Below are 21703 nucleotides of genomic sequence, written 5' to 3'. Positions count from 1 at the left end.
GTCCCAGCAGGACCGGCAACTGAAATGTCCACAGCACTTTAAGGGTCACAAAAATAGCAACAAGAAAAGTGGACTGTTATAGTGACTATATAGGAAACTGTTTGATTTTGGAAATGTAAACATTAAAAGCAGAATAAAATTAGAATTACACACCGCTCCCCTCCCAGTGTGTTGAGGGCTGTATTGGCTGTACTGCTAGTAGTGTGAGGAAGAAATGTTTCTAAAGGGAGACAGAGAATAAAAGAAATTTTGTGATTTATATGTATGTGTGTGTGTGTACAATTCGTCACTGGGTTACTCCAAGGCCGTAGCACCGGCTTTAGCCTGGCATTTCTATAAATTTGTTTTACACCATAAAAGCAAATGTAAAAATAAGTAACAGTAATTAGCTTTCTGGTTTGCTTAGACTTTAAAACAAATCTGTTCCGCAAACAAGTGCAAATCTTGCAAGAATTCGCACTAGTGCTAGTGACGTTGCTGTGTAGACTGGAAGGTTGTATAACTACTTTTAAATACTAGCTTGTATGGGAAGCTAGCCAGTCTGGGAAAATATGTGCAGGCCACTCTTGAAGGGATAAAATTGATATTTTTGCAAATGCCACTGTTGTGGCTTCAAATGGCAATTTAGGACCTTACACTGAGAAGGTCAGGTTGTGAAGCTTTTATTTGCAAAATTAGGGAGGTGAAAAAACCCAAATATTGAATGAATGTTTATAGTTAGCTTTTAATGCTCAAAAGCAAAAATTTCAATGGAATTTTTTCAATTGAAATTCTAACCTATCAATGATTGAGTAGTGACTAAAAGCTTAACCTACCTCAAACACTGAAACATCTTTTTTTCAATGTATATCTAGCACATAAAGAGAAGAGCGTTTCATAACCCTTATGTCAGCCACTGACTCAGAAGGCTCTTTATTACAAATTAGATATTCAAACCCATCAAGTATTCATGATTGTTTTAAGAAGTCTTAAAAATATATAGCCTGTTTTTTATTTTTTTCAAAGGTCACTAAGTTATATTCTTACAAGCCAGTTCCCAGCATCTAAATATAAATGGTGCTGATCTTGAGTTACTGAGTGCTGTTGCATAGTTATCAATTTTGAAAACCAGCTTACTTAAGGTACGTGAGCAAGGATGTAGTTTTAGTTTTCAGAACAAGGTTTCTTCTGATGTCATGATCTGACACTGAAGAGCAGGATTTTGAAACGCTGCAAGTCTCACTTAAGGCAATGGCAAGTGAAGTCTCACATTTAGGCACCTATGAACTTACAGGCTTATGGACTTAAGCACTTGTTACTGAATCTCAGTTCCAGCTGTAATCAACTAAACATCTGAGGGGAATTTATGAAAGTTGGAGATCACTATAAGTCTGAATGATGTTCATCTACCTAAAAAAAAATTACAGATGAGTGGGAATGCACTGTACTCAGCATGTGTACAGTACAGTACAGCACAAGTACATACTGATTTCACCTGGAAACAGCAGAACTTGTACTGAGCCTTTTTTATAGCTTAGAGTTACCAACCAAGAAGAACTGAATAACTAACAAAAATAATAATCTGGGGGTGATGGTCGTGGTATTTTCTTCTTCAGAAATTGCCTATGGCATTTAATGGATTATTTCCATTTCACTCTTTAGTAAAAAGTATCATTCATGATTTAAAATTTGTCAAAAAAAGTTAATAATAGAGCATCTTGACTGATCCAAATGTTACAACCTTCTAAGTTTCACGATGTCATTGTGAGATATTTTCATGATACACAAGGATAACTTCCTTCACTGCCAGTGTTCATTCATGCCTTGCCAGAAGACACACACCATAGGCTTACACATCCCTCTCACAGGTTTCAAAATTTTTTCAATTGTTTTTCAACTAGTTTTTTCAACTAGCTTTCAATAATCAAAATTCATTCATTAGCCCATATGACTTTTTGCTTGCACATAGGCCTGTGACATTCCTAGACACGTGCTCTGCTGAATGACAGATACTCACTTCTTAGTGAGTAAGAAGTATCTGTCTAAACAAATGAAAAAAGGTGAAGAATTTCGAGAATCGAATGTTACAGAAGTAACACGTGGTGAGAAAAATAGAATGGGCCTTAAATCAATGTAGTTAAGGGAGATTTGCACTGACAACAACTTGTAAATTTTGTGACAGGCTGTTTTACCACCTAACACAGAATTATGATAATCATAACCTCCTTACCAGTGGCTTGTCAATGACAGGCCTTATGGAAAAAGTTTATTTAGAGAAGATATTTCAATAAAGAGAAAGTGATCAACTGCTGCATAGGAGAGAGGCAGTTTCTTTAGATATACGAGCCCAGGGGGGGAATGGAAAGAGCAGTTGCATTTGTATATACAAGAACAAAAAGGCAAGGGCTGGAGAAATTTCCACTGGCTGTGTTGGTGAGGGAGAATTTGGTCACAGCAGTGGGGATTAATTCAGATGTTATTCTTCGCAGCAGAATTCTGAAGAAACTATAGTAAAGCCTTATGTGAAACAGGGAGATAAGAAAGAGAGTGGTTGCAATAGTCAGTGTAGCAGATAAGTGCAGGTGATGAGGGCTGGCCAATCACAATGAATTGCAATGGATGCACTTGGAAGATGGCGCACAAAGAAATTCAGTAAAGGTGGCTTGATCCAAGGAGAAAGAAGGAATCTGTTCTAGAAACATTTACCCATTTATTTTGTTTTGCTAAAAGACTTATGACCAAAATGAAAAGACATTCTCCTTTTTCTGTATTCATGGAATCATAGAATCGTCTAGGTTTGAAGAGACCCTTGGGATCATTGAGTCCAACCATCTACCCTGCTCTACAAAATTCTCCCCTATACCATATCCCCCAACACCACATCTAAACATCTCTTAAACACATCCAGGGATGGTGACTCAACCACCTCCCTGGGCAGCCTATTCCAATGCCCGACCACTCTTTCTGTGAAAAATTCTTTCCTAATGTTCAGTCTAAACCTACCCTGTTGGAGCTTGAAGCCATTCCCTCTCGTTCTGTCACGTATTTCTACGTTATATATATATATAAAAAACATATTTCTACGTTATTTCTCCAAAGGTGCTAGAAATTATTTTTTTTTGCTCAGAAACAAATGCTAAATTTTATAGACTGATTATTCTAAAGTCTTTCATTATAAAAATTTAAGTCCTATGTTACATCTTCAACAAATACATTTGCTACAGTAAATGAAACTGAACAATAAAACTACTGAGAATCAAGTGAGAATCCTTATTTGTCAGCATTTTAAATGAATTGTGCAAAGCTGAAATATCTTATTTATAGAGATGAAAGTTCAGCTATTTAGACAATGAGTAATTTAGTTTCTAAAGATGAAAAACTCTAAGGAGTGACTGCAAGTGCTGTTGAAATCCTGCACTACAAGAGGTAATGCAGTTATTTTTTTCCATAGTATATTTAGTACGTAGTGTTGCAAAGCTATAATTCCAGAATTTTTCTTTCAAGTATATAACATGCAATAATAATAATTAGAACTGCCTGATCACAAAGGGTTTTTACAAGCTCACCAAAGCCAGCAACATCTTCACTATTTCCAGCACACATTTCTGAAAAGAATCTACCCAAAACAAACACACCTTCAGTGGGACCGCTCATTTTTTATTATTGGTGCAGAGGTGCTTAAAATAAGCTTGATGTCAAAGAGCTTAAAGGAAATAGAGTCTCTGAGAAAGTTTTTTTATGTTTGGAGGAAGAATGGATTTGTGCTAAAACCCATGTTTTGGGTGTCATAGATAGTAACTACGGAAATAAAGATTTAAGTGCTGACCTGAGCTTGATGACATTGGTATAGCCTTTAGCAGTTCAGGCAAGGTAACCTTTTCAAAAAATGGTGCAGGAGCATAAATATCCTAACCAAAAACTTCACGTGTCTTAATCTAAGTGCAAGAACCATTTCTAAAGTAACGTTAATTGTATTTATCCCTTCCTATTTTTGTATATAAATGTAATTTTTTGAATTGGGGTCTCTTTTATACAAAATATGTTCAGTGACTAACGCTACTATAGCACCAAGGTAAGAAATAGGGTAATATATTTGAGATATATGTGTATATATATATATACACACATGAATAAAAGCACATGGTTGGTTGTCTTTTTAAGTGAGAGGTAGGTTAACAGAAAACGACATCCAGAACACAAGACAGCCTAAGTAACTCATCAGCAGCTTAACCACGTGACAAACCCAGGGGCAATTCGAAGGCAGCTACTGCCTGCAGAGTTTGCCAAGAAGCCAGATGCCATCACCAGAAAAACACCTTCCACGGCTCAGCATCTGTGTCCTAGGAGTATTCTCTACACAAAAGGGAAAAAGAGGAGGAGGAGAAAGAGAAGGAAAGGTGCATATAAAATTGTTAAATGAAATACACAAGAAAGCAGCCCTTTTTTGAATTTAAAAATCTAAAACTTGGAAAAATCAAAGCTTTTGCTGATGAAAATAATACTCCTTCAAATTAATAGATAGAATATTTTATGCTAAAAGTGTATCTTTTCTTTTGTTTTATAATATATTAATGCAGGTGCTACCTGTTAAAACAGTGTATTTAATAAATTTGTTTTCATGAAATTTTGATGTCTCAGTAGCATTTTCTGAGTTTGTCCTAAGAAAAATGTTAACAAATGAAATTAAGGTGAGTTTTACAGATTTGCTATTACCGTGGGCCAGACCATCCTCTCATTTTCACACGTGCCACCACATGGATAATAGTAGCTTATTATTTAAGAACCAACAATTATGCATCAACATAACTCACGTTTATGCTACATAACTGAGAACTATTTGGCATTACGTGTGTATATCTGAAATGGCATAGATCAAGTACAGCTACAGGAAGTTGGAGTAACAATTAAGGAAAAAGTGCTTAATTTAGAAATATTATAAATAATAAGTAACAATACACCGCAAAGACTCCTTTTTCTCTTCACAATCTAAGTGTCATAATATATGTACATGGTTTCCTTTTAACAGCATCATTCCCTTCTTTCCCCTGTTTGTACGTGCCTAACCTATACATAGTGGACATAACTTTCCGATTTTAAACACCCATATATCATCCTACAGCAGAGTCTGCTCACTGTTACAGACTGTGAATAGCCTCTACTCCTCTAATAATGCACCAAATACCTTTGCAAAAAGGTGTAACATGAACAGGCAGTTAATGTATTATCATAACTAATGTCATAATAACAAAGATTGTTTCAGTGATTATTTATGCACTTGCTGGCTAATGTTCTCTCAGATTTATTACAGCCCAATATGTGCAAACAAACTAACTGTATTTGTGAAAATACAAATAATACATTCTGTAGTCACAGATGGAGTTAGAAGATTTCAGTTTTCCCTATATGTTTAAGTGTGCAGCTACTGAAAAAAAAATTATTTCTCAGCTACAAGAAAGATTTTACCAGTTATTCATGTTCATTCACCTCAGTTTTTTTTAACTATTAACACCAGTAATGTCTGTCAGTTGCTAGTCTGTATATTGTCAAGGGAAATTTTTATGTGACCTTAAATCCCATTCAATTCCTGCATCCTTAGGAGATACGCATGCCTGTTTTGCTTCTCTCTCAAGCTGCAAAGTAACAGATACCTAATTTCACCACTGAGTGTCTGCTGGTTCCAACTCCTTTTACTGACCACAAATTCATTGTACTGCTTTAGAAACAGAAAAATCACTTTCATTGCTTCCACTGCCCTGCTGTGGATAATGGCCAACCCATACTGAAAATAAAAGAATCTCTACACGTTTTAGATACTGCAGCTTGTATTGTTGTAGTACTGCAGAGTCAAGATCCCCTCATGCAAAATAACAGCTTTATTTTGTTAAAAGGGCCTAACTTTAAGTGGACCATGGAATATTTATGGCTCTCAGTAGTCCTTTGAAAGAGTTATCTTATGTTTTTATGCCGATCACGGGTCAGAGGTTCAAATCAGCACTTCTTTCTGTCACTCCTTATATGTTTTACTATAATTTACAGCTCAGCAAGAGGACTCATAAAACAAAAGTGTCTATTTTACTTCAGCAACTAATTCTAGCTAATCAAAGCTTTCCAGCAAAACAACCCAGCATGAAACTCTGCGTGGAAAATATGCAGAGAACAAAGCGTTTTGTCAAATAACACATCTCATGATGTAAACACATATGCCTCTTATAGGAAATTTTATCGCTTCCACATTATCGGCACACAAAAGGAGCATTCTTGTCGCAGACCTGGTGCGACTGTGGAGCCATCGTCATTGGAAACAAGAGCCTGATTAGGTTCCCACACAGATATGAATAGATTTTCTTTTTTTAGCGTAATGCTGCCTTTCTTATTTCTTAAACAGACTAGTAATTGTGGCTGTAAAAACAGTGAATTGTGTTTGGATGACATTTGTTTCTTCATAGTTTTTTTAGCTACCCAATGACACCAGTTATCCCATATGGTTGTCCTCTTCTGGAAAGTCTGAGTTAATCCACAGCTGTGAAGATGAAGACGCACCCAGCAGGCTCTAAATCTGGTGGGTCTCTTGTCTACTAATAAAGTCCACAGTCTGCTGGACAGATGTTAAGAGGATCTGTTAAATAAGTCAGTGACAAAGTCCCAGATTTCTGCTGGGGAAAACAGTTAGCAAACCATATCTATTCTTTATAGCTTTTCATTTCTTCCCTCATCTTGTGGAGAAGCAAATTTCATTACTTGATAAAGAAGAGTCCCACAGCACATATAATAGTCCTACTGAAAATATGAATGGACTAAATGATCACATCGGCATGTATTCTGAAGAAATGATAGACCTTTTTGTCCTTGACTTATTCTTGTATGCTGTGGTTCCCGCACTATTATTTTGTTTGGTTTTATTCATATAGTATGGACTTGTATTGGAAAAGACTAAGTATTGCCAGCTATAAAATATCTGCTTAAATTTTTAATGTAATGGGAAATGTAAACTGAAGGTGAAATTGCCATTTGACTAATTTTGCTTTAAATGTTATTAACATTGCTTATTTTTAAAGAAAGCATTTACAGAGAATACATTCTGGCCTCAAGGCTCATGATGATGTTTGGGCCTGGGGGGGAAAGAAAGCAGAATGAGAAGATAACTGCAGCAAGATCCATGTTTAGATACTCACTCACTCACTTTTTCTCTATTCCCACCTGTTTATCATCATGGCCTGACAGCATAGACAACCAATCCCAAAGTCTCTCTCAAGTTACTGTCATGTAAATTTGGAGAAAAGCTAGGGAGCTAAAATATATGTACCTGTGCAATAAAGAAATAACTTCCCTTCAGGCACATGTGCATTAAGATGCTCTGAAGATCATTTCTGTTTTGTTTGCAAACTGTATTTCTCATTGTTTTGACCTCATCCTGCCTTTACGTAATGAAGTAGAACTGGCCATCAAAACAGCTCACTCTGCTTCGCTGCCTAAATGCTGGCAACTTTCATTTAGGTATTGCTCCTGAGATCATGCCCCTTAGAAATCAAGTGGCATTGATTTAATTGAATTATGACAATTAAATACAAACTCTTAGCAACTGCTTGTTCACAACCTGTTTACTGTAAAACTGTGGGCAAAGCCATGAAAGAATGCTTAGAGCTCAAATAAATTATCAATCACTGCAAGCAGCTAAGACAATGTATATAATTTGGCATGTGGCAGTTGCCTCTGTAGTATCGTATTTGTTTCCCCTTAGGAAGTAAAGCCATTGGTTTATTAGTTTTACAGCACCTTTACAAGCTCGCAAGATATAATGTCACCCCATCATCTGTGAGGCTGCTGGGAAGTTTTAATGAGATAGCACCAAAATTGTGAAAGAAAAGTTTCCTCTCTGCAAAAAATACGAATTCAAAAACGTATCCTAAAATTTTTATACTATTAAAGTTCTGACATTACATTAGGTATCTCACATCATCATAGAATATATGTAATGTTGCCTCTATTGAAATAAAATACTCAGGTCATAAGTGTCAGAGTCTGTGATATTTAAATGAGACTTCCTATTTCTTCCAAGTTTTGACTTGGAATCTAATCCTGTAAAGTGTAGGTACTGGTCCTAAGTCCCTCAGAGAGAAAATTATATTTTTGCCATGTCAGAAAAAAACAAAGGGCAGGCCGAAAGCTGACCAGGGGGAACAGAGTAACAGCTACTAATAAATAAATAAATAAATAAATTGAAAGCCTTCTGTAGCAAATACAGAGCTCTTAGCTTTCTGAAAAGCAATTCCTTTGCGAAGCCATTGACTGAAGGGAGAGGCAAAAATCCTCACTGACTTGGTGGCTGTGTCTCACCTCATTTCACTTTCTTTTTTTTCTTTCCCCCCTTTCCAAACAGACTGAGTGTTGGTCTGCTGAGAATATGATGCTAAGCCACTTTTCCTGTAGAGTTTTTAAACTGGGCCTCTGAGAAAGGGCTTGATACAATTCAATGACTGAAGTAATACCTTTGTCCATCTGAGCATTAAATGGCCCATTGAAATACAGCTTAGTTAGAAAGAATTTCAGTAAATGGTGCTTTCTAATTTTTTTTTTATTATTATTATTCCTCTCTCAACAGATTACAGCCTGAGTCTGAAAATGCAGTTCAATCACTTTTGGTTGCCTCTCAGGTCAGGCCTTTGGCCAGTATTAATTAAATATAACCCCTTTAGAATACTGGAGGTTAAATGAGAGCAACAAACTGGTCATCTTCAAAATACTACCTCACGGTCTCCAAAAACCTGTAATCTGTTTGGGAGGGCCCTTATTTAAACACACCAGTCTTAACAATGAAAATTTATTTGGGGTGGGTAATCCATGCTAAATGCTATTTTGTCTGACAGCTAGTAATCACAAAACATTAAACACCTATTTCCATGCAATATACCATGTCTATTGTGTTTAAATAACACACATCGTAAAGGAAAGTGCTGCAACAGACTATTTAGGCTGCAGCAGCACATATAGCACAATTTTCAACTTGATAAAGTGAAACTATAAAGAATCAATGCATAAATCAGACAGCTTCCATACCTAATATTCTTCCCTGCAGCTATTAGAAGTTCACATTTTTGTCTCTAGTAGGCATGAACATTAGTATACCTCCAATTTCATGTCTTCAGTCACATTTTGTTGTCTGTTCCATACAATTTGACCAGACCATGAAATTGGAAAGTAGCTGAAATTGTCTTTTTTCATCTTAATGATTTTAAATGAGAAAGGTAGGTTTTCCTGTAAGCTATTTGTTTACTGCTTTGTAAAAAGTTTCCTAAGTATTCATAAAAATTTTACTATTAAATTAGTTGAAAGAAAGCTTTTTAATACATGTCAATTAGTCTTGTCTTTCTGAACATGACTTTACTGTAAATACTCCTCCTTGACTATCCCTTTGTCCCAAGATTCCTTAGAAGAACGCAACCAAGCGATAATTCAGCATTATTGCTGCTTCAGTGCACTAATCGCTTAAAGAGCAGCAAGGACCCTATGTTTACTGCCACAAGGCTCCTACAGCCTCCTGGCCTAAGGCAGGCTTCCCAGCCCAGCAGCATCCAGATGTCAAGAGGAATATCCAGGTCCTGATGCAGCATGCCGCTCCATTCCAGTATGGCCTAAACATCTGTTTCATCTGCTGGCGTACAACCTGCTGAATACACTGAGACTGCTGCACAAAGTAGGGAATTGAATGAGGGTGGGAGTGAAATACTGCAGTCGCGTAGCTCAGTGTACATATCACTAAAAAAACCTCTATGCAGACACGAAAATGAGCATGAAATGTTTGGAACCCCAAAACTGGAGTTTAATAATTTGCTGTCTCAAATGGAGCTATCCAGACTAAAAATCTAGACAAATAGCAGGAAGAATAATGTGATAATAAAAAAAAAAAAAAACTTTTTGGACACTATATGCTTAGAATTTTTTCTCCTAATGGAGAAGGCGGCCATAACATCTTAGCTTCTGATCTTACTAATTTTACCCTGGTTTAATTCTTTACGGCGTAAGAAAAAGACAAAAGAAGGAAAAGCACAGAAGTATACAACACAAATTGCTTGTTGCAGTTATAACAATTGCTCTTCCTACAAAACATGTGAAAATGAGGTGAACATAGGCATCTATTCCGTATTTATAATTTTCTATAGATAGTAACTCAGGAGTTCTAAAACAATAGGTATCTTTTATCTAAAAGATAGGAATATGTAAACATTGACATTTTATCTTGAGGCATGACAAAAACCAGCAAGTATTTTAGTTGATCTAGATTAAGTTCTGACAAGGAATAAAGGCATGCTAACTGTTCTCATCTCTTCTGTTTTGTGTTTCTATTCTCTTGTATTTTTGCTAGCAACAATGATAGAATAGCTGCACGCTACCATGCAAATTCTCTGAGTCATTTATGAAAGCGAGATCAAAGCCCAAACTGAGAGTGCACCTTTTTTTTTGCTGCATTTTTTCTAAAGCAGAGGGCCTAATGAGAGGTTGTTTAACCAGGACTCTTCCTCTGCAAGTGCAGAGCAGGAGCACTCACACAGTGCAACCTCCTGGCTTAGTCTTTTTTCTGGCCAGCCTGGGAACACGGCTCACCTCTGCGTGCCAGGAAACAAGAGCACAGAAGGTAGGAGGGACTTAATACTTTTGTGTCCCACCTCTGCATGGGGTTAGGTGTACCCAGAAACAGGAAGTATCCCTCAGACCTTCCATTCAAACACACCCTCTGTGAACCTGAACAACTCACCATTTTCTCTGGGCTGATCATGGAATGGAAACATTGCTACTGCATTACTACAGTGTCTGAACTGGGTATATCTGAATACAACCATAAAGTATTCATATTAAAGATAAAATGTGAGCATTAATAAAATCTACTATTTTAATAAAATATTGTAAATATCAAGAAAAAAAACAGAATGCCACAATATGTAAAAACTTCATCAACTGTCTATAGCCATTTCCTCTGCAGGAGGAGAGCAGAAATGTCACTAAAATCTTTCTCTTATGCACAAAGATTTGCATTTCTTCATTTAATGCTGTCAGATTACTGATATGCTACTTTTTGATCAAAATTCTATTACTTACCATGCACAGGAAAGAATACAATTGGCTCTTTGTAATTCTCCCAGATTATATGTTGTACTAAACAGCTTGAACATTGGCAAAAAATATTTAACTTTTTTGGGATTTTACAAAGTAACTGGGAGACAATCTGCTGAAAACTATTACGCATTTGATATAGAATTAAACAGATAAATAAAGTATAAATTCATTTAAGCCTTTGGTAGAAAGACAGTCACACCAAAGGACAACTGCGTTTACTTGAAAAAGTAATTTCAAGTTTCCAGTGGATAATATTGCTTGACAAAAAATGTGAAATGTTGAAGATAAAGATTTATGTGATTTCTTATGCTTGCTTCTATAAGAATTATCTTTTCGCGTTTTTATAGAATGAATTCTAGCTCATCAAAACTGTGGATAGCACTAAAGTTAAGAGAGTAAGAACCTTACCTAGCAAAGCAAGCAAGTATGAGGAAGCATGGATCCGGAGACACCTACAAACAAGGCTCTAGAATTTTAAACTTATTCTCCTGTATCGAGGGAAATCAAACTAGTAGGACTTATTCAAAATAAAAATATAACCAGATCTATCAGGAAAATATGAAAATATAACCAGAAGGTTGCATCAGAGAACAGTTTTTTCAGTCATTTTACACTATCATAATATTACCTTCTCTGATGATACTGTAAATCAAATTATTCATAGAAAGGATATTAAATGTATTCTGATATTCTTTTAGAAGCTGTTCCAAAAAACAGTTTTCTATTTCTTACTGCTAACATAAAATTTCTTTAACAATAAATGTTAAAGTCTATATGAAGAGCAGTTTACTCATGAATTCAGACACTTTCACACACTTTATGTGTAGAAATGTCTTCTCAACTAAAGCTAGTGTAAAAAGAAGGAGCTGCTTTAAGAGAATCCCTGTGATAAGGGAAATAAAATTATATGATTGAAATGCAATTAATTACAGTAAGTTTGCTGAACGGATGTTAGCTATCAAAGCTTATCAAATTTTGCATTTCAGAATTTCATATATTTATTTTTAAAAAGTGTTAACACATAGATGAGCTTTGTGAGAGAAGTCAGGAGTTTCATTCAGGCTCATGTCAGCAGGATTACAAGCAATTATGAGTAACTGCTTGTTAAGCTGTGTGAAATGTGTTGGTGAATGAGTCTCCTAGTAAGCACATGTCCATGTCACTGGTACAATTGCCAGTAATGTAGACAATCTTAGTTGAAGGGGTCTAAAAACTTAATTCTCCTAATCCTAGAGGGGATGAAATCAATTCAGGACAGAAGATGGTTGTGCAATTGCTGCTTCTAGTGTAGACATTCTAGGTTTGTCAACCTGGCAGCAGACAGAAAAGCAGAAGTAACAGAAAAAGAAATCAGGGCAAGGAAAAAATAAGTGGTAATTAATCTCTAGAAATATTTCTTAAGATCTGGCATAGGTTGGTGGGTTCATTCACTATCTGCCTAACCAGATGGAAAAATTGTCAAATATGACAATTGCAGTATTTCCCTGTGTAGAACTGTACAGACACAGATCAAGAAAACTGCTCACCTACCACTGCTAATCATACTGAGAGGCAAAAGCAATACAATTAAATTTCTACAGGCTCCCATGATAGAATAATGAGACACCATCGCAATAATAAAGGGCTGCAAGTCAGGAGAAAAGGAAGAGTCCCATTTAAACCACCTCTCTCAATTCCCATGTCCGAATCCCCACCTTGTGAGAAGATGCCAAGGCAGCTCTACATTTAATAGCTGAATTTTCTGAAAGTGCTACTTGGGGTTTGAAGCCGTAATGTTTTCTTACTTTTATAAGAGACAGAGAGTTCAGGTGGTAGCTCACAGCCATTCTATTATTTTCACCAGCCAAAATGGATGAAAGACAGGGCTATAATAAATATATACTGGCTCTACTGATCAGGAGAAGCTTTATCAGTCAGCTGGGGCACATCTGGGAAAAAAGTCACTCAGGTGCATCTCCAGCATCCCATTCAATTAACATACCATTAAAAATGGTTTGTCCCTGTGTAGCCTGCTGCGTTACCTGATAAGTCAACATATTTAAAATGTATATTTAAATGCAGAGAAAACACTGAAATGTTTTCTTTGTGAAGCAGAAAACAAGCCCAGTTTACAGGTATTTTAAAGCATTAGAAATAATTGTGCTTTACAGGCTGCTTAGCAGATCTCTTACATTGATCTTTTACTATATATTTAGAAACTTTCATGCACCTTCAAGGAAAATTAAATAGTTTCCTTAAAGGAAGTGCACAGCAATTTATGTAAAACATATTCAAATGGACTTATAAAAATTACATCTAAAAAAAATTCACATTTGCACCTCAAAACCAGGTAACTGGGAACTTATTATTACAAATTCATTGTAAGCTGATGCATTTTACACAAGTAAATGTGAATTTGCATAAGCCTGCCATGCTTTCTGAACCACATAGGGTGTGATGATATTTCAGCAACAGTGCTGGGACCAGATTAAAATGGTTATGAGGCCTCATCTTAGCCCTTCCCTAGGTGTTGAAGACTGCAGCAGAAGAGATGGCCTATACTGGATGAATTACTATGGGTAGCCTACCGATGTGTTATTTAAACCTGGTGACTTGTTCTCTTTCTAGTGTGTAGGACAAATGATGCCACTTTTTTGAAAGGACTGTACCCCTTTTATTTCTCATTTCACTTCCAAAAATGCCAGTGGAGACAAGACTCTCTCACTATTCCTGCACCTGAAATACTTCTTCATTTGTTTTCATGCTTAACTATTTGCTGTAATTCACACACAATACCAAAATATGTCTGCTATTGTGTTGACTTCACTAGATTTTGTGAATGATTCCTTGAAGTTTTGAATAATCCCTTAATACTGTCACTTACCCATGATGTGTTTTTCTTCCTGTATTCCTTAAGATGCTCCTCCCTCCAGTCTCTTTTTTTCAGGACTGACATGCAAGCCTTTTGCTGTGCCCCACAGCCATATGCAGCCTTCATGCTGAGTGTTATGAATAGACAGATGATTCCAACACTTTCTATGAGTTAGGACACTTTTCTAGTTTGTCAATCATATGGATTCTAAAAACATCACAGACCAAATACACATCTTAGACAAGCAGTGTATTGGAGGCAATACCATTCCTGTGTCATCATCTACAAAGACTCTACTCAGTGATAGCAATATCTACACACTGATTTGATGATTTTTATCTCATCTTCTATGAATTTCCCTTTCTTTCTGAATTGGGTCAGTGGGAAGGAGTACTCTCTTATAATCAAAGACCCTCTGAAATAAGGCAGGTGATGATATCTTTCCAGTCCGCATATCTTTAAGAGAATTCTTCTGCTTCTTTTGAGCATGCGTGTGTGTGTATGATTACACATACAAGCTCTCATCTAACCATCCTTATTCTTAGAACTTTTACTGCAGATGAAAGGTGAGTTATTAAGTTTCCTTATTCTGTAGCAATTAGTCAGAAAGGAGTGATAATACAGAAATGTATTATTTTCCTTTGTGTCTAGACCTGACTTAAAAGGCATTTTTGTCCTTAATCTGATTGCTGCCAAGTTCCTAAACATCCAAATATGTTAACACCTTCACAGGAAAATATCCTTCGTGTTTGTAATTTGTAACCAAATTAAGCAGCTTGCTCTATGGTTATCAGAAGTATAATAAAATTCCAGAAACATATTCTCTTGCAGCTAATTCCTGTAAGGCATACACCATATACATTTCTGGAAAGCCTGAAGGAATCCAACTGCCAGCTCAGAGTTTGCCTCACAGTCAGCCTATTCCCTAAAGGGATGCCACAATTTTAAAAGAGCTTTAAAAAACGTGCTCGTCCCCTGATGGCACTCTGTAGTACTGGTGCCTCTGGTGCTCTGTCAGTAAATGCAGCAATAACTTATTTGCTTCTTACTGGCTTCCGAGTGAATACATACTCCAGGGAGTGAGGTTTGCAAAGCACAATTATTTTAAAATAGAGCCTGGGCTTTCAGTGAGGGGCAGCCAATGGTTAAGGCAGCAAAAACATCTTGTTGATGCTGGGGGCTCAGCCTCCTCCAGTCACTTGGGCTCAAGCTTCTGCCTTGATACAGGCTGAAAAGACAAAGGAAACCTCCTGCAATCCAGGCTATAAGGATGACATCCTTTTAAACATACAAGTTTCCTGATAAGTGAGTTTATGTCTGTGCCATTTATGATCTCAATAGTAAATTCTCCCTGGAACAGAGCATATGGGCCTGGAAGGCAGCTGTTCTGCTTGGTAAGATCTAAAGATGCAAAAGACAGGAATCATGCTAGGAGCCTGATCCCTAGCTGCCAGATTGAAAAGTCTTCCCTCTTGGGAGGGGAGAGCAGGAACAGGATGGGAGCACTTCCCAAGGCAGATGAGGGGTTGGTCATCCGAAGGGAACAGAAACAGAGCTATGCCAGACTGGGTGACAGACCGGTGGCTAGTGTCCTTCCTGCAATGGGGGAAAACATAAGCCCAGGACTGGACTCAGGCTTGCCACATCCAGGACAAGTACTAGAACTGCTACAGACTATAGAAGCAGTCTCTTTCTTAAACATTTCTATAAATTTTGTATTAAATAATGTGACACTGTTCCATTAAGCAAGAATGAGAGTAACAAAGACATGCTGTTTAAAGCAGTCATTGGAGATGCAGGGCATTAAACGGGTGAGAAAAGGATCTTGCAGCTGCAATGCTGATGTACCGTACTGATTACTCCAGCTAATGGTTTTGTTTGTTTGTCTGTCCATTTTTACTAACTTGAAGAGAACAGGGAGACTTTGTCTCATTTTGACCAGGGACGCTATTACTGCGGGACCTAGGAAAATCCTGCTGGTCAAATTTTCATCAGAATTGATATCTTACTGCAAAGGCCTCAATTTTGATAGGCTGTGTTTTCCTATGAAAATCACTTTGCCAGAATATTCAGGGCTGAAGTTGAGAAGAAGTAGGAGAAGATGGAGTATTAAGAAATTCTGCAAAGAAAGGAGGTCATACGATAAAATATTGACTCGATGACATCATTTTCATTGATACTGCCACTGATATAACTCAACTTGATAACACAGATATTACATACAGAGACATAAACATTCAAATAGGGAAAGGCACAAGTATAACTATTTCATTGATTTTAATTAAATTTTCCTAAGTATTGCAAGGTTGGCATATTTTTAATTTTATTTTCATTAAAGGGCTTGCTTGGTCTCTCAGAGCCCTAATAAAATCTTCTTTCAACCTCTTTCCTTCCTCTGCTACAACCTAAATTTCTACATAAGAAAAGGACCAAAATATTTAATTTACTACTTCCATATACTGAAATTTGCACACACCATTCCCTTAATTTAGGCCACTATTCACTGTATCATAATAAGGAACATTCTGTTAAAATATGCCCACCTAGAGCTCAGTAGTCTTTGAATGCTAGATAAAATCATTCTATAAGGCTAATGAAGACAGAAACTCTGCCTGTAACAATATTAAGTTTGTTTTCTCTAGTGATTTGAAGAAGTGAGCAATCTGTCAGTAATACATTGAAGGAAATTACTTGTCTTGTAGGAATTCCTGCTGACAGTCACTCACTCACAGTGCTGACCCAAACATCTACCCACTGACAAACAAATTACAGTGTCTAACTTTGAAAACGTAACTAGCTGGTTTTAATTGTGATGGGTCTCACCAAATCTCTTTTACATTTACCCAATCCCCATTCTCTGTTATGTTTAAAAAAAAAAAAAAAGAAAACCCCATGGTCTTTGCATTTGAAAAAATTATTATTGCCTACATCCGAGAATGTTGTGTCAGATAAAACTGTTAAACTGTGTCTAACCAACATTAAGACTGGCAGCCCTGCCAGTTACTGACTGGGTGAGTGAACACGTTACTGAGACAGCATTGTAGAAATTAATTTTCTTCAATAAAGTGATTTTTAAGGCTCATATATTTCACAATCTAAACATATGTCACTGTTTCATAAACAAAATAAATGGATTAAAATAATACATTACCAATATGCTGACACATGGAGATATTTTAATTAGAAATACTTAAGCTGCGTGATATTTAACTGCTATATTTGTTGAAGATGAGCATGCATCATTTAATAAGACATAAGGCAGGTACATCACTTTGTATGATGTGGTACCAGAGTGGGACCAAATCACCTCCAGTGTGAGCTATTACTATCAGATCACATTAGCCCACCAAAAAATTGCTTGAAGGTAACATATAGAGGAAACTTCATAAGAGCAGCAGTCCACTAAAACAACTTCTTCATTGAAATAATAAGTCACCAAGATTCCAGTTCCCGAGAATAATATTTCTTCATAAAAGGCCACATTTAACATCTTAGCTATTTAAAGGCCATATTTACATGACTGTCGCATTACATTGGCCTCTTTCCTGCACATTCTTCTTGACTTACTTTAAGGACCAGCACTAAAATAGCTGAGGAAAGCAAATGTCAACTATGTCCTGAAATTTATATGTGTGAGAGAATTGGAATAAGTAGAAATGTAATATATTGTTTACTGTACCAAATGCCCTCTGTTCTCTAAAGGTCAAAAGCATTGTAACCTTAGAGTTACAGTTTCTGATTGTTCCCAGGGTTAAATACATTATCAAAATTAATGGTTCAAACCCCTCAACCTTCAGATATATGAGTATTCATGCCTCCATCTGCTGAACTGTTCAACTAAAAATAGCATTCTTTGGCCTTCCCTCTACTAATATTGTGCCCCTGAGGCAGGCTATGCAATGCTTCAGCAGCGCACTGGATCCGCACCCAGCGGTATAAAGAAAGGTCATTTACTTTGTCTGAAGTTAGAAGAGAGTATGGAGGAGTAAGATAAGATGGGAGGGGAGAAAAGAAATAGACAAATACATGTTAAGTTAAAATTTAAATCTTTTTTAATGGATTAGAAAAACTTCAGGCTTCAAGAACACAGCTGCAACTATAGTTAAGACTTGCCAAGGTTCATTAGTGTTATAAGTGATAAATTTTGAAGGACAAATTACACAAACAGTTTGGGGAAACAGTTATGAATGAAAGCTTTTTTGTTTTGCTTTTTTTTTTTCCTAGGGCTCACTTTGTTTAGGAATAATTCCAGCTAGCATCATTGTAGTGCTTCCATTGCTATCAGCAGTTTATCAGTCATAGTTGAGAGAGTTGTGACATTTCCTTATTTACCTCATAGACTGCTTTGTAGAAATATCTAAGAATGAAGGCAGATTTTTTAAACAATGACACATAGGTGCCATCTCTGCCACCACTAAGACTTCCCAATAACTTAAGTTACTGCTACCAGCACCACAAAAGCTGGGAAAACCCATTTCATGATCAAGTTCACTCATTTAGCAAGATTACTGGGCACACAGATCTAGAATCAGTTAATATCAGTGCAATCGTTTGACAACTAGGGAAAAATTCAGGGAAATGGGAAAGGGAAGAAAATCCAGAGAAGGTGGATATCAAAAAGAGGAGCAAAAGGAAAATTATTGACAGGTTTTACTGCTCACACTGATTAATTAAAGCAACAAGCTTTTGTTACACACATGCATCTGGTTCACACACCACTATGCATACCTGCTACAGGTGTATTTGGTAATATATCTGTAAGCTATTTAGCAGAAGGTTGATTTGACGGGATTCACTCACAGTTGTTTGAAGCTGGAGGGGTGAACAGAAATAGCTTGGTCCTTCTTCTTAGACCGTACCTAGAGAACTGTTCCCTCATCAGCAAGATTCTCCCTCACACTGAAAGTCCTAAGAAGGCTTTGTCCTACCACACATATTATTTAAATCTTGGCCAAGTTGTTGAGGAAACTGGTAAGATGGAACTGGGCTGCCAATGGGAAGTGTGGAACACAGGGTTTTAAGTCTTTTTGTCAACAACATCATCATGCCACCCTCAAGAGATCGGTAAACAGATAAAAAGAAGCTATCTGATGTCAAACCAAAGCAGAGTAAACTAACACTTCAGGAATACGGACTGGCATAAATGTATGGTAATTACTACTTTCTTTCAGGATACTCAAAGCTACAACTGAATAATAATGATATTTTACCACCAGCTGATCAATGTGATCAATGTAGATGGGTCAAACAGGTCTGTTGCTGAAGGAAATTTTATTATTTTTTTTTCACGCAATGTGTGAGGTGATGGTGAAACTGGTTACTTGAGAAATTCCTAGTTATGATTTCAATAAAGTTTTTTAACTCGCAGAGATACATAATCCACTGGTAAACACAGACATACAATTCAGAGAAAATGCATTTTGATACCCATCTGCTAAATAGCTTGGGCAAAATCATTAATTACCAATTGCATACTGAAGAAACATTCTCTGTGGAATAATTCCTATCGTTACATTATGTACCTGGGAGTAAATTGGTTTTTGTGCTCTTAAATTCAGAGCTTCCATAGAAGTTGCCCTAACACACAGAAAGATGAGAACACAAAATTGCTGATAGCTCCTACCTGAAGCATGATCATCCCTAAAAACCGTAAGTGATAAAAGAGGAGAGATTATAAACTTGAAGCTGACAGACTTTCCACTGCAGCTGGATATGGATTATGGAATATAATTTTGGAGCCAATAATAATGCCCAGGTAAAGATGAAATGTTAGACCTACTGCAAAGCTTTTTTAATTGAAATGGCTTTCCCTCTCCAAGTTCTCCAAACATAGATATCACACACACGCTCACATGTAGAAACAAAACCAAACCTGCAAATCAATTATCTATTTCTCCCACTGGCTGAAAAGAACAGAGGTTAGTTTTGTGATCAGTATTTTTAAGCACTTGGGAAATACTCAGATACCATGGTCACAGCATTCATGTAAATAAATAAGTGGGTGTGCTACATGGAAGAAAGGAAACAAAACAGAGAAAGAAGGGGGAAGGGAAGCAAAGAAGGAAAAATAAGCTGAAATTCTACACCCCTACCAGTCTTCATGACGCATCAGGTATAACGACAAATTCCCGCAAACAAACACACCCAAATAAGTGTTCATTTAGGGACCACTTAGGGAATTTGCACAAAGAGAATATTAATAGTAGGAGTAAATAAAATGTAGTTCAGCCAATTTCACAATCAGATGAGCAGGTACCAAATGAAGGTTAAGTACTCTATTACTTAAGCTCTTATGACCATGAAACATTAAAGGTTTTGAAATCTCATAAAGGTGAAATTCAAATAAAATAGAAAGGAGGGGAACAAACTCTTTTAAAACAAAAATATATCTGAAGAGAAATTCTGCCTCCTCAAGCACTCAATTGTTTCTGAATTTATTAGCATCAATTTCTTTGCTGGTTGTTTTCTTTTCTCTCTAATTGTGCTCGTCATGTTTAACAGCTCAGTCTATCATTTCTGCAAATTAATGAAATTGCACTATTGCTGTATGTTCTGATCAAGGCAGATGAGCATATAGATCTGTGGGTCAAGTTACAAATGAATCTTGTAAAAGAAAAGAACCAGGAATGTCTGTGGTTTATATCCTGATTCTTTTGCAGTTGGGCAGTTTTTATCCTTTCCTGCCTTACAGTCTTGCATAGGCTCAGTGTTGTATTGCATTTCAACGGTAGCAAAAATAGTCTCTCTATTCAGAAAGCTATTTTCTCAACTAAAGCTAATGGTACTTTTGCTTCAATAAGTATTTAAATACAGCTTTTCAAAGGATACTTGCTATTTTTCCTTTTGAAAAACTCCCCTTTGGTTTGAAGCCGGTCCAAGGTACAGTCTTAACATAATACTAACATGACCCGGAATTATTTCTGGGAGATCTTTCCCTGCAGTGTCAGGGTTTCTTTTCAAGTTTTCATTGTAGGTTAGGTCAAATATAAGTTCAAGGGGTCTTTTTTGCCAGTTCTGGACCATCAGTAAACAGTGAGTTCTGGTCCTATTCTCACTTATCCTAAGTTAACTTGGCAAGAAGAATATGAGCATTGGGTAAAGATGAGGGGACTTTGAATTTGCCTTGATCCCTCTGTAAAATGATATAATTGCAAAAGGGCAAGAAAAGTAGATATTTGGCTATTAACATGGCAGTACATTGCTACTCTAGCCACAATTTATTTCTACTTTGCATCTGAACCCAGCTCTAACCTAACTCAAACAGGGGTTTCAAAGGTTTGCTTGCAAATAGTTACATGCATCTTTAATAGCCTTTCCTCTCATGTTCACTGTCACTTCCTTTCCACACATTTTAACTCTGAAAGCTTTTGACTTTCTTCATTATTTATGACATTGTTGTGTCTTTTCTTGTGAAATTAAAAACTTCTTGCCACAAAAAGCTAGCTAATAATATGGCACATAAATCTTTCTTTCACAACATTTCATTCTATATATGCCAAAAATAAATGACCAAACCAAGGCTCCTGACCATGCTTGGCATCTGACCAGTTTAATGCACAGGAAGGTTGAAATTACCCAAATACAGAAGCTAAAAGACTTTGCACTTTATTGTATTGTCAGCACCACACTGTCTGAAAAAAAGAAAAAAAACCCAATCACACATTTGTTTTGATAAACTCACTGGTCCAATTAAAGGTAGGGCATTGCAGCTGCAGGGGAAAGACCAAATGAAAATAAAGTACAAAAAGTTCTTTGAACATATCT

The 21703-nt window shown here is 36.6% G+C and overlaps 1 protein-coding gene across 3 annotated transcripts in view; it reads right to left on the bottom strand.

Moving 5' to 3' along the window:
* Positions 1–21703, bottom strand: part of SOX6 (SRY-box transcription factor 6) — a 372917-nt gene that overhangs the window by 70733 nt on the left and 280481 nt on the right. The gene's annotated exons all lie outside the window — the stretch shown is intronic.

Source organism: Numenius arquata, chromosome 6 (assembly GCF_964106895.1).
Source record: "Numenius arquata chromosome 6, bNumArq3.hap1.1, whole genome shotgun sequence".
Classification (NCBI taxonomy): domain Eukaryota; kingdom Metazoa; phylum Chordata; class Aves; order Charadriiformes; family Scolopacidae; genus Numenius; species Numenius arquata.
This window is presented reverse-complemented; position numbering and strand designations above follow the sequence as displayed.